The 12,376-nt window shown below is 50.9% G+C and overlaps 1 protein-coding gene across 1 annotated transcript in view; it reads right to left on the reverse strand.

Moving 5' to 3' along the window:
* The window catches only part of LOC121005665 (E3 ubiquitin-protein ligase TRIM11-like), an 88,534-nt gene that overhangs the window by 62,938 nt on the left and 13,220 nt on the right, over window positions 1-12,376 (reverse strand). The window lies entirely within an intron of this gene.

A 12,376-nucleotide genomic window follows, 5' to 3' on the forward strand; every position in this document is an offset into this window, starting at 1 on the left:
CCCTGCACCCCCACTGATCCCCTATTCCGGGCGGTGTAGGAGCCAGCTATATTTATACTCTGCTCAGAAGCCCTGGGAGGATGGGCGGGGAGTGGTTAAAAGGGTTCTGCAGTTTTTTTAAATGAATAGATCATCAGCATCTGATCGGCGGGGGTCCGACACCCGGGACCCCTGCCGATCAGCTGTTTGAGAAGGCAGCGGCGCTGGCAGTAGCGCCACGGCCTTTTCGCTGTTTACTGCAGGCCCAGTGACGTCATGACTTGTATCAATGGCCTTGGCGGGGCTAAGCTTTGTTGACCTAAATAGAGCTTGTGCTCGGATCGGCTCATGCTGAGAGGGTCCCCTACCTACGCCTATACTCCACCCCCCCAACCTAGAAGCAGCAGAGTTATGCCGGAACTGCTTATCGAAGGGTAGCCTAAAGGGGGCTACCCCAATAATGAGACCTGAAAGAAGGGAGGGCTCCTGGGTGGGTTGAAATCGTTCGAACCGACAAGTGGGGGGGAGGAGGGCCAGGTTTAAATAGTGAACGCCCCGCCTCCCCTCACACAAATACGGCACTCTTAATTGCCTACCACTTGTGCTCGGATCGGCTCATGCTTAGAGGGTCCCCTACCTACGCCTATACTCCACCCCCCCAACCTAGAAGCAGCAGAGTTATGCCGGAACTGCTTATTGAAGGGTAGCCTAAAGGGGCCAAAAGAACCATGCATAGGAGTTAGAAACTTGATAACAGAAACTACAGACCAAAACTCGAAAGCCAATGATATTTCGTATAAGGATCCGGGATATTACGTATGGAACACACGGAACTGCGACGACCCAACCGTTTGATGACATGTACTGGCACCTTATGCATGGACGCCGCCGCTGCCGCGCCCATGCGGAAGGAATGTCCTGTGATCCAGCGAGGACCGACCCCTGGACCTGTCAACTAACCTGAAAGTACGTAAGAAAGGCCGCGGTGGTTAGCCGGGCATTGCCTAGTTCGAGTACGGGAGAACATGCCGCTTGGACTAAATACTACGCAGCCAAGCCTCCAAGGCCTGCACCGGACACCATCTGCTGTCCGTGGGAAAGTATCTGACCGCCACTGGTTGCCCCGGCCGTGACGTCTTGGACGAGGCCAAGGTGAGGACATAGATGGACCCGCGCCGGATGAGCTGACCTTTCCGCAGGCACCCAGCCAGCGTATTGGTGCCCATGAGCTCGCCTGACCTGAGGAATCCATGGAAAGCCAGGTACAAGGCTGTTTCTACCAGAGCGCTAACCTGCGGCCCGAACGGTTTGCCCCTGCAGTTTGCCTGTCATGGCCTGAACAAGCTACCGGTAAATGGCTGACGCCCATGTCGTTTCACAACAGACATCTTGCGCAAACCCTTCAACGCCGCTTTGATCGGGTGGGCGGAGAAGAGTGACGGTAGGTCCGGATGTAGCCTGCACCAATGGTGCTGAATACCTGCCATGTATAGTTAACAATGCTATAGGACAGGTTTAATTGAGAGTGGCAAAACCCAGACGAAGCCCAATAGGTGAGTGATAGGTCCCCGGCCAGCGGCCGGGTAGGTGTTCTGATATCTCTGAAACAGGCGCCAAGCTGTCTTGTAAGCCCTCAGAGTATTACTGGCCAAGGAATTGGCCATCAGTCTCTTAGCTATGGTGAGATGGGAGACTAGTCCCAGCGCAGCTGGGCCTGGTGATGAAATTTTTTATTTTTTTTATTTTTTTTTCTTAATCTTCTTAATCTCCATGCGTGAGAGACTCTAATGGCGGAGTCATATGTGTAAAACTAAAACGGAGAAGCTCTGCGTGAGGGACTCTAATGGCGGAGTCATATGTGTAAAACTAAAACGGAGAAGCTCTGCGTGAGGGACTCTAATGGCGGAGTCATATGTGTAAAACTAAAACGGAGAAGCCATGCGTGAGAGACTCAGATGGCGGAGTCATATGTGTAACCTAAAACGGAGAAACCATGCGTGAGAGACTCTAATGGCGGAGTCATATGTGTAACCTAAAACGGAGCAGCCATGCGTGAGACTCTAATGGCGGAGACATATGTGTGAACCTAAACGGAGAAGTCATGCATGAGAGACTCAGATGGCGGAGTCAAATGTGTAACCTAAAACGGAGAAGCCATGCGTGAGAGACTCTAATGGCGGAGTCATATGTGTAAACCTAAAACGGAGCAGCCATGCGTGAGAGACTCTAATGGCGGAGTCCTATGTGTAAACCTAAAACGGAGAAGCCATGCGTGAGAGACTCTAATGGCGGAGTCATATGTGTAACCTAAAACGGAGCAGCCATGCGTGAGACTCTAATGGCGGAGACATATGTGTGAACCTAAACGGAGAAGTCATGCATGAGAGACTCAGATGGCGGAGTCAAATGTGTAACCTAAAACGGAGAAGCCATGCGTGAGAGACTCTAATGGCGGAGTCATATGTGTAAACCTAAAACGGAGCAGCCATGCGTGAGAGACTAATGGCGGAGTCATATGTGTAAACCTAAAACGGAGCAGCCATGCGTGAGAGACTAATGGCGGAGTCATATGTGTAAACCTAAAACGGAGAAGCCATGCGTGAGAGACTAATGGCGGAGTCATATGTGTAAAACTCACACGGAGAAGCCATGCGTGAGAGACTCTAATGGCAGATCTGTATGTGTAAAACTAACACGGAGAAGCCATGCGTGAGAGACTCAAAAATGTATATATTATTATTTTTTTTTTTATATATATATATATATATATATATATATATATATATACATACATATTTTTTATTTTATTTTTTTTTCACTATCAACCACTTAAGCAGCTCCCGTATGGGCACAGCTCTGAGTACGAGCATGAAGAGCATGGTATAACGCAGATCACCTGCACGGACTAACTAACATCTTGTGCCTAAATAACCCCCTTGGAACCTAATGTACGGCCGGCAGCAGGAAGCCAGCCACCGCCTATGATCTGCTCCCCCTGACCGAGCCTAGTACTCCTTCCCCTGATCCCTGCCTACCTAACGGCACGGCGGCCCGTGCCAGACTTTATTGAAGATGAGGAGCCTTACCCCCCAGCCGCGTGGGGAGCTCACGCTGCTCCCTGGCAGAATGCACCAGTGCGGGAGGGCCGACCCACCGCCGGCTGGACACTCGTACCGCGTGGGGAGCAGTGCCACTCCCTGGCAATGTGCACCGGATCAGAGGGAGCCCTTCCTTTACCGTGGGCCCCGGTCCCCGCTGGTTTGAACCGTGTGCCGCGTGAGGAGCCGCACAGCTCCCTGGCATGTCTCACCTAGGGGCTGGTTATTGTGACTGGAACCCGCTGGGAGACTGAAGCCTAACTGGACCTACCTGTGACCGTGAAGGCTGACCTCCCAGGCCGTGGCTGACCCACGTGCGTAGTCGTGACGCAACTACCCGTAGATGCCCACCCAGTGCCTGTAGTTAACGGGAGTGCGACAGAGTCTGTGGATGTGACCGACTAGCCCCTGTAGTCGTGAGGGGACCCTACATCGAGAGTAGCAGTAACGGACCATCGCCTGTAGACGTGGTAGTATTACCTCATGAGTCTGTTGACATGAGACTAATGCCTGCAGTCGTGGCCGGTCTTAATAATGAGTCTGCAGTCGTAACGGATTTGTGCCTGCAGTCATGGCAGGGCTTTAGAGCGGGTCTGTAGTCGTGACAGACTGATGCCTGCAGTCGTGGCAGGACTTTATAACGAGTCTGTAGTCGTGACAGACTGATGCCTGCAGTCGTGGCAGGGCTTTATAACGGGTCTGTAGTCGTGACAGACTGATGCCTGCAGTCGTGGCAGGACTTTATAACGAGTCTGTAGTCGTGACAGACTGATGCCTGCAGTCGTGGCAGGGCTTTATAACGGGTCTGTAGTCGTAACAGACTGTTGCCTGCAGTCGTGGCAGGGCTTTATAAGGAGTCTGTAGTCGTGACAGACTGATGCCTGCAGTCGTGGCAGGGCTTTATAAGGAGTCTGTAGTCGTGACAGACCTGGCAAAGCAACATTCCTATCTATACCATTATTATAATAATTTTTATTTTTATTTTTTTCTTTTCCCCCCCCACCAAAGGCCACGACTGTAGGCGCCACCCTGTAAGAGATGCGCCAGAGGCCTGGACATAATAGTCCACCATCCCCCGTCCCCCAAGCCTATGCAGGAGAAAAGAGGGGGTTGGCCCCCGCATGCACCACCCCTGACTCACCTGGCGGCCATGACAGCCACGAACCCCACAGTATCGTAAGTTAGCCCACCACCTGTGAACCTGAATACCAAGGACAGACGTGTGAGTGAGCGCACGCCAGCTGGGCGACACTTCACTCATGCCACCGCTCCCTAGCTAACCACCGGATTATTGTGACTGCGCCCGAACCAACCCCCTGACTGACCGTATGGGCTTACGGGCGGCCCGGCTGCGTGCGCAAAGTGACGTGGCCAGCCCCCCTCCTTGAAGCCCTCTTTATATTTGATCCTTGAACATATTCCAAATTTTATTTAAATTTTTTTTTTTTTTTTTTACTCCTGCCTTAGTACCTAGCCACTGTGCCTGAGCAGAGGAGCCCTGCACCAAGACTGCAGTACCAGTATGGGCCTGTAGGTGTCGACCATCCCCCGCCCTCTCTTAAGCCAGGACCTGCTGGAGCGCAGCAAGCCAGTGATTCCCTTCTAGGTTAGAATTAACCATTGAAATCATAACTTGTTATACAGTGCACATGTCTGAGTATCTGCTTATCTCGTCTTGCCTGAGTTTGGCGCAGTAAAGAAGACGAGTTTATTCTGCAGCGGATTCCTAGACATGAATAAGCATGTCCACCTTCACAGCCTCGCTAATTGTAATTACCAGGAGAACGTGCATCAGGATCGGCTGCGAGGGATTTGCGCTCCGCCATGTGGAACATTGCATCCCGTGCCCACCGCTATCGACTATTTGTACAGGGAAAGCCGCGGCGTATTAATCGCCTATAGGTTTCGGCTTCCGTCCCCTGATCCTGCAGCTGGACCTCCGCTTACTGATTGCAGCTAATGAATAGACCCCTGTGTGAGCGGACGGCGTTTTCCTCTACGGCGGAACGTTCTGATACCGGAGTGAGTGATATATAACGCTGCGTCGTGGAGCCGACGGCCGGCGTAACCGATGCTCAGGGTATGCGAGCGGACGTCGTGACCCGTCGCTGCTGAGCCACAGGTGAGGGGTGCCTGCCTGGGGGACGCTGCATGTGGGAGCGGGGGTGCTTAGCGCAGGGCCTGGAGCGGATCGGGGTGCCTGTCTCGGGGTGCCGGAAGCGATCGGGAGTGCGGGCAGTCTCCAGCGCAGCTGGGGACCGGCGGCACGCTCGGCAGCCCCACATGTTATACATAGCGAGACGGGTGTGCAAGCCACCCTGCCTACCTAATCACCGTAGCGACGAGCTCGACGCAGCCGATCCCCCGATCCTCCAGTGACGCATGCCCTTCTCTGGCACCAACCCACAAGCCGATTCGAAATCGTTCGAACCGACAAGTGGGGGGGAGGAGGGCCAGGTTTAAATAGTGAACGCCCCGCCTCCCCTCACACAAATACGGCACTCTTAATTGCCTACCACTTAGCCCTGTCCAGGCCATTGATAATAGTCGTGACGTCACTAGGCCACTTCCCCTGACGAAGCTACGCACGTGGCGAAACATGTCGGGAGGGGTGTATTAGTGTAGCGCTAATTTTAGACAGGGTCAGTGAGCAGCATAAGGAGCATTACAAGTGGCATAGGCAGCTACAAGGAGTACGTAGTGAGGGTCGAAGTGACCGGCATATGCTATACTGATTATATACCAAGCATTACCGAGGGAAAAAACAACAGCTAATAGTAGGAGACTGATGCACGCCCCTGTGTTAAGTATCAGCCTGCAGAGTAACCAATATAAATCTGAGGAGATAGCGAATTGTTCCCAAATTTGGAACCCTCTCCCAGGGAGCAATGCAATTAGATATAGAAATTGCTCTGACAGACTGATACTTCATAATAAGGATTTGGAGAAGGGGCAGAGGGATAGCAGAGCAGGGAGAGGCTGGTGCTGCTACTAGGGGGTCATACCATGGGGGAGTAATAAAGCCCACCATAATGCCCCCCCAGTAGTAATAATTCTCCTTATAATGTGCAAAACATACCCCTTTGTAATGCCCCCAGTTGAGCTAATGTTCCCATAATGTGCCAATATAAAATATCCCTTTCCCATAGCCCCCCCTTCCCCATAGTACCCACCATGATGTGTCCCAGTATAAAATGCCCCTATACAGAGCCCCCCATATAAAATACCCCTTCTTTTTAGCCTCAGTAGATGCCCCTATAGTGCCACCCAATAATCTGCCAGTAATAAGTGCCCCAATAGATGCCCCCAATCATGTGCCAGTAATAAGAGCCCCCCCACCATCATGTGCCAGTAGCCAGAGCCCCCCCATATCATGCAGAGCCCCCTTATATCATGTGCCAGTAGCTCCCCCTTATGTGCCAGTAGCCGCCCCTTATGTGCCAGTAGCCGCCCCTTATCATGTGCCAGTAGCCAGTGTCCCCCCTATCATGTGCCAGTAGCCCCCCTTATGTGCCAGTAGCCCCCCTTATGTGCCAGTAGCCCCCCCTTGTGTGCCAGTAGCCGCCCCTTATGTGCCAGTAGCCCCCCTTATGTGCCAGTGGCCCCCCTTATGTGCCAGTGGCCCCCCTTATGTGCCAGTAGTCCCCCTTATCATGTGCCAGTAGCCCCCCTTATCATGTGCTAGTAGCCCCCCTTATCATGTGCCAGTAGCCCCCCTTATGTGCTAGTCACCCCCCTTATGTGCCAATAGCCCCCCATCATTTGCCAGTAGCTCCCCCATCATGTGCTAGTAGCCCCCTTATCATGTGCCAGCCCAGTAGTCCCCCTTATGTGCCAGTAGCCCCCCTTATCATGTGCCAGCCCAGTAGTCCCCCCTTATCATGTGCCAGCCCAGTAGTCCCCCCTTGTCATGTGCCAGTATTGTACCTATATAAAAAATTAAAAAAAACACTTATACTTACCTCCAGCGATGCGATACAGGCCTCTTCCGGCCTGTGTTCCTCGCTATACGGCTCAGGCAGCGCGATGACGTCATCGCGCTGCCTGCACCGGCCTCTGATAGGCTGCCGGCCAAGTGCTGGCAGCCTATCAGAGGAACAGGAGGGGACACACCTCTCCCTCCCCTGCCGCAGCATAGACATCTGTATCGCCGTCCCGAGGACGGCGATACAGATGACTATGGGGATGAGCGCTTCCACAATGGAAGCGCTCATCTCCTGCTGTTGTGCCCGGCCACCCCACTTGTCACCAGGGCCTCGGCCTTGCGGCACTCAGGCCTGCCGGCCTAGTGGGAAATTTCCCGGTATCCAGGCAGGCCAGTCCGGCCCTGCCTCCGACCCCCCTTTCCCTATCACTCGTCTGATGCTTATTGATTGATGTGTGATGTTAAAATGTTAGTGTGGTGCTGTGTGTGGTGTACAGTACAGGATCTGTGCCTGCGCTGTGCTCTACGCCCATGTACAAAATGTTTTCCGTGTAGTATTTATTGTACTGTGTTTCAGCCTGCGCTGCATCGCCCTATAATATATGTTTTGTATTGACGACTGATTGCTAAAAAAAAGCTATTTTCAATAAAATAAAACTTCTAGCTGGCGATGGATGCACCGAAGTTATTAAGAGGAGCGGCCTCTGTCTATCCAGTCCATGTATGTTTTACCCAGTATCAATCATTGCGCTCACTCGACACTGCTACATCGTTATTACTGTTACTTTATTTATGTTAGTCTTTTTTCATGTTGCAATTCTAGCACATTGCACTGTATATAAAGCATATAGATGTATTTTTTACCATCACATTTATCTTATTTCAATTATTGATTATGTTTCTGTGGATTTTACATTGCATCTGTATAAATCATTGTATGTTTGTATCTCTTTTGTGACAAAATAAGTTACAGGGGTATTGTAATATAGCCAGTTGGTGTTTTCCATGTGATTTTACAATCCACCCCCAACCTAATTCATTTAATTAATGTCTGGTGTTCAGATTGTATATAATATGTATATCTGTAGCCTGATAAAGGTGGCGGTCCGCCACAGAAATGCGCAGCTTTTGTTTTTTATATGCCTTTTATTGTTTTAATAAAAGTTTTTAAACAGAGTTCCCAGTGCAGCGCCATCCTTTTTTATATTCAGCCAGATGAGTGCTTTCTACGGTATCTGTTAACTAGAGATGGCCTTGCAGTTCGCCCGGCGGTCGTTTCGCGGCGAACTTTACGCATTCGCGATTCGCCGAACATGGAAATATTTGGTGATGTCCGCCGGCGCCATATTCTGTTGCATTGCGCCGAACTTTGACCCATGACACATCCATCAGGTGGGACAGGACAGCCAATTGAGACATTTCAGCACATGGACACACCCCCACCCTATAACAGAAACCGATCTGGCAGCCATTTTACAGTCTGTGTTTTGCCAGTGTAAGGGAGAGGTTGCTTTGTGGAGCAGGGACAGGCTGTTAGGGACACTAAACGCTAGATAATAGGGTCACAAAAGTCCTTTTAAGGACCGGAATAGGTGTGCTATCGATAGGTGTGATATACTGAGGGGTGTGATATACTTACATAGAAAGTATATTATGGTGCATTTTTATTGTGCAGCAGTTGTGTGCGGTTCTGCTGCGATACCGCAGCTATATAGAGGGACAAGCGCTATTGGAACAATTATTTGCAACGGGTGTGATATACCTGTTGCCCAAAAAAAACTGATTGAGGGGTGTGATATCCCTGCTTCCACAAAATACTGGTTGACGGCTGCGATATACCTGTTGCCCCAAATAAACAGGGTGGTATGATATAAATGTTGTGGCAAAAAAAAAAATTGAGGGCTGTGATATACCTGCTTCCATAAAATACTGAATAAGGGGTTTAATATACCTGCTTCCACAAAATACTGATTGAGGTCTGCGATATACCTGCTTCCACAAAATACTGATTAAGGGGATTTATATACCTGCTTCCAAAAAATACTGATTGAGGCCTGCGACATGCTGCATATGCTTGATAGGCTGCTCTAGCAGCAACGTGCCCTTAACGACTACCTGTACGAACTCTGCAGCAGGACAGGTTCTGGGAGCTTGATTTCTTTTCACCGTGCCAGTGGCTGCTCATGCGCGACGCATGCAGACTTCTGCGGCCATTTGATTAGATCACCAAACTGGTCAGTCGCAGCCAGGGCACCATCAGTGAAATCGTACCTTACGCCTTCTTTCTGGAGCGTGCATTGCGTCGTGTCATTGATCTAGCCGTCGAGGAGCAGGAGCTGGAAGATGAGGAAGTCACAATGCTGAATGAATTCCTAGGGGGGGGGCTACTCCATCTGAGACAAGTCAGAAGGGGTCTGAAGAGAAGTCAGAGGAGGATGGTGGCTGGGGGGAGGGGGAGCAAGAAGAGCAGGCTTTGAGGGGGACTTTAAACTTTTCGGGGTGGTGTTGTCCGTGGCTGGCGGGAGGAGACCGAGGACGACATTCTCCTGGGCCATGGGCAGGAGCCAGGGCGCTCCAGCGCTTCCAATTTAGTGCAAATGGGGGCCTTCATGCTAGTGTTTGAAGAGGGACCCCCGTATAAAAAGCATAAAGGGCAAGGACCAGTACTGGGTGGCAACGTACTTAGACCCCCGATACAAACACAAAATGGCAGACATGTTACCAGCATCACAGAGATGCTGCATTCTGCTGTTGCAGGGCGCTGGCAGAGGAATTTCCACCCACAGCGAAACAGGTGCGGGTACCAATCCTACCGCGCATGCAAGAAGGGGGTGGTTTGAAGATGTGTTTGTCACTTCGGATATGAGATCATTCTTGCAGCCAACCCATCAACAGCCGAATCCAGCCTCAGGGACTTTACCAGGGATCCCCGAAAAGTTTAAAGTCCCCCTTAAAGCCTGCTCTTCTTGCTCCTCCTCCCCCTCCCCCAGCCACCATTCTCCTCTGACTCTGACACCGACAGGTGTCCAACTACATCGGCTTAACGGCCGATGTGGACGCTCTGAGAAGCGAGGAACCCCTGGACTACTGGGTGTGCAGGCTTGACCTGTGGCCAGAGCTGGCACAATTTGCCATGGAACTCTTGGCTTGCCCCTTGTCGAGTGTCCTGTCTGAAAGGATGTTCAGCGCAGCAGGGGGGATCGTAACCGATAAGCGCACTCGCCTAGCTCACGACAGTGTGGACTACCTCACATTTCTAAAAATGAATGAGGCATGGATCTCTGAGGAATTCAACACCTGTGACGACCAGGTGTAATTGAATTTCCTCATGCGAGCCCACACATATCCGCCACCACCCAGAATGGTGAATGCCTAATTTTTGGGGCCTTTACTCCAGTGGCCTACAGTAAAAAATTTATCCAGTGACCGCCTAATGTACCTCCAGCCAGTGGCGTAACTACCGGGGAAGCGGCTGCCAAGGGGCCCGGGCTGCCAAGGGGCCCGGCGCCCAGCTTGTGTGACAGTTTACTTTCAACTTAAATAGTTAATTAAAATGATTGATTCTCATCAGGGCCCCTGGATTCACAGCAGGCGCAGCGGCGGCCCCCTCCCCCCCCCCCCCCCCCGTAAATATGTTGATCGGATCATGCTCTCTTTATTCTTTCTAATCTTATCTTACTGTCTCTGTCTCCTGTCCTGAAGTCTGCGCAGCGCGCAGGCTGTATTAACCCCGCCCACATAATGATGAATGATTCAGACGCAGGGAGCGGCAAGCGGCAGCAGGAAGTGACAGTCACAGCCTGACAGGTCAGGTCACAGAAGGCGGGAGAAAACAGCCAGGAGCAGGAGGACAGGAGCTGCAGGCAGCAGTAGAGAAGAAGACGGCAGAGGCAGACGAGCACTGAGAGTCTGAGAGCAGCACCACGTCAGGTCCAGCAGACCAGCACCAGCGGTCCAGCGCCCAGCCCAGAGCCAGAGTGTGAGTGTGGTAGTGGTACTACTACTACTACTACTACTACTTAGTAAGTTGTAACTAATTTGTGACTGAGACTGAGGTACTAATGGAATATGGCTACTGTGGGGGCTGGGCCTGGGGCAATAAAGGGGCATTGCTTGGCATAACTAGTGTGTGGAGTTGTGGACACTAATGGAATGGGCCTTGGGGAATAATAATAACAACATTTTACTGTGTGGGGGCAATAAGGGAGGCTGGGAGCACAACTACTGTGAAGGGGAAATAATAGAGCATAATAACTACTGTTTAGGGGTACTAAGGGGGGAATAACTACTGAGTGAGTGGGACGTCCAACGTTGTGTGGTGAGTGTAGGCGTCTTACAACCCGCTGCTGAGGGAGGGGTTGTGGGGAAGTTGCTCTGGGCATTCATAAATTTGCTCTGGCTGGGGCCCATACATTTCTAGCCACTGTCTGCGCCTCCCTGGCCACTGTCTGAACCCCTGGGCCTTGGCCCTTATCTGTGCCCCCCTGCCTTTGTCTGCGCCCCTGGCCCCTGTGTGCACCTCCCTGGCCCTTATCTGCGCCTCCCTGGCCTGTGGGCTGTGCCCCCGGCCCTTGTCTGTGCCCCCCTCCCACCGGCCCTTGTCTGTGGCAGCCCTGACCTGTGCCCCCCTGCTTGCTGTTCTGCCATCTACTACTGCCATCTACTACAGCTTCGTAGATTACTAAAACCTATGATTATGGGACAGTAGTCTCGCGCGCAGCCCAACGCGCAATTAACCTATGATGCTGTGCGCTCCTGTGCACACAATCATTGCTGCTCTGGGACATATGGCTCGCAGCTCGCTCATGGACTGTATGTCTCAGAGGGCATACTGTTGTGTGCATGGGCCCTAACAATGATCAAAAAATTGCACACACCCCAAAAATGGTACCAATAAAAACTACAGTTCACCCACATAAATGCCCTCATAAAGCTCTGTAGACAGAAATATGAAAACTTATGGATATCAGAAAATGGTGATGCAAAGAAAAAAGTATTTTTCTGAAAGGTTTTATTTTAACCCCTTCTACCCCAGAGGCTTTTTTTCCTTTTGCATTTTTGTTTTTGTGCTCTCTGCCTTCCCAGAGCCTTAACTTTTTTTTCTCCATTAACATAGTTGTATGAGGGCTTGTTTTTGGCAGGACAAGTTGTACTTTCCAACTAAACCATTTAATATTGCATAAAATGTAGTGGGAAGTGGAAAAAATAAAATTTTACCACAGTTCTATAGTTTTTGTTTTTTCACTTGTGATCTTGATTCTCCAGGTCAGTATGAATCTGGCGGATACCACATATGTATAGTTTTTCTTTGTTTTCTTCTAATAGTATATTTCTCCTAATAGTATATTACAAAATATTTTTTTCTACCTTCTAG

The sequence above is a fragment of the Bufo bufo genome, chromosome 1, assembly GCF_905171765.1.
Source record: "Bufo bufo chromosome 1, aBufBuf1.1, whole genome shotgun sequence".
NCBI classification, from domain to species: Eukaryota; Metazoa; Chordata; class Amphibia; order Anura; family Bufonidae; genus Bufo; species Bufo bufo.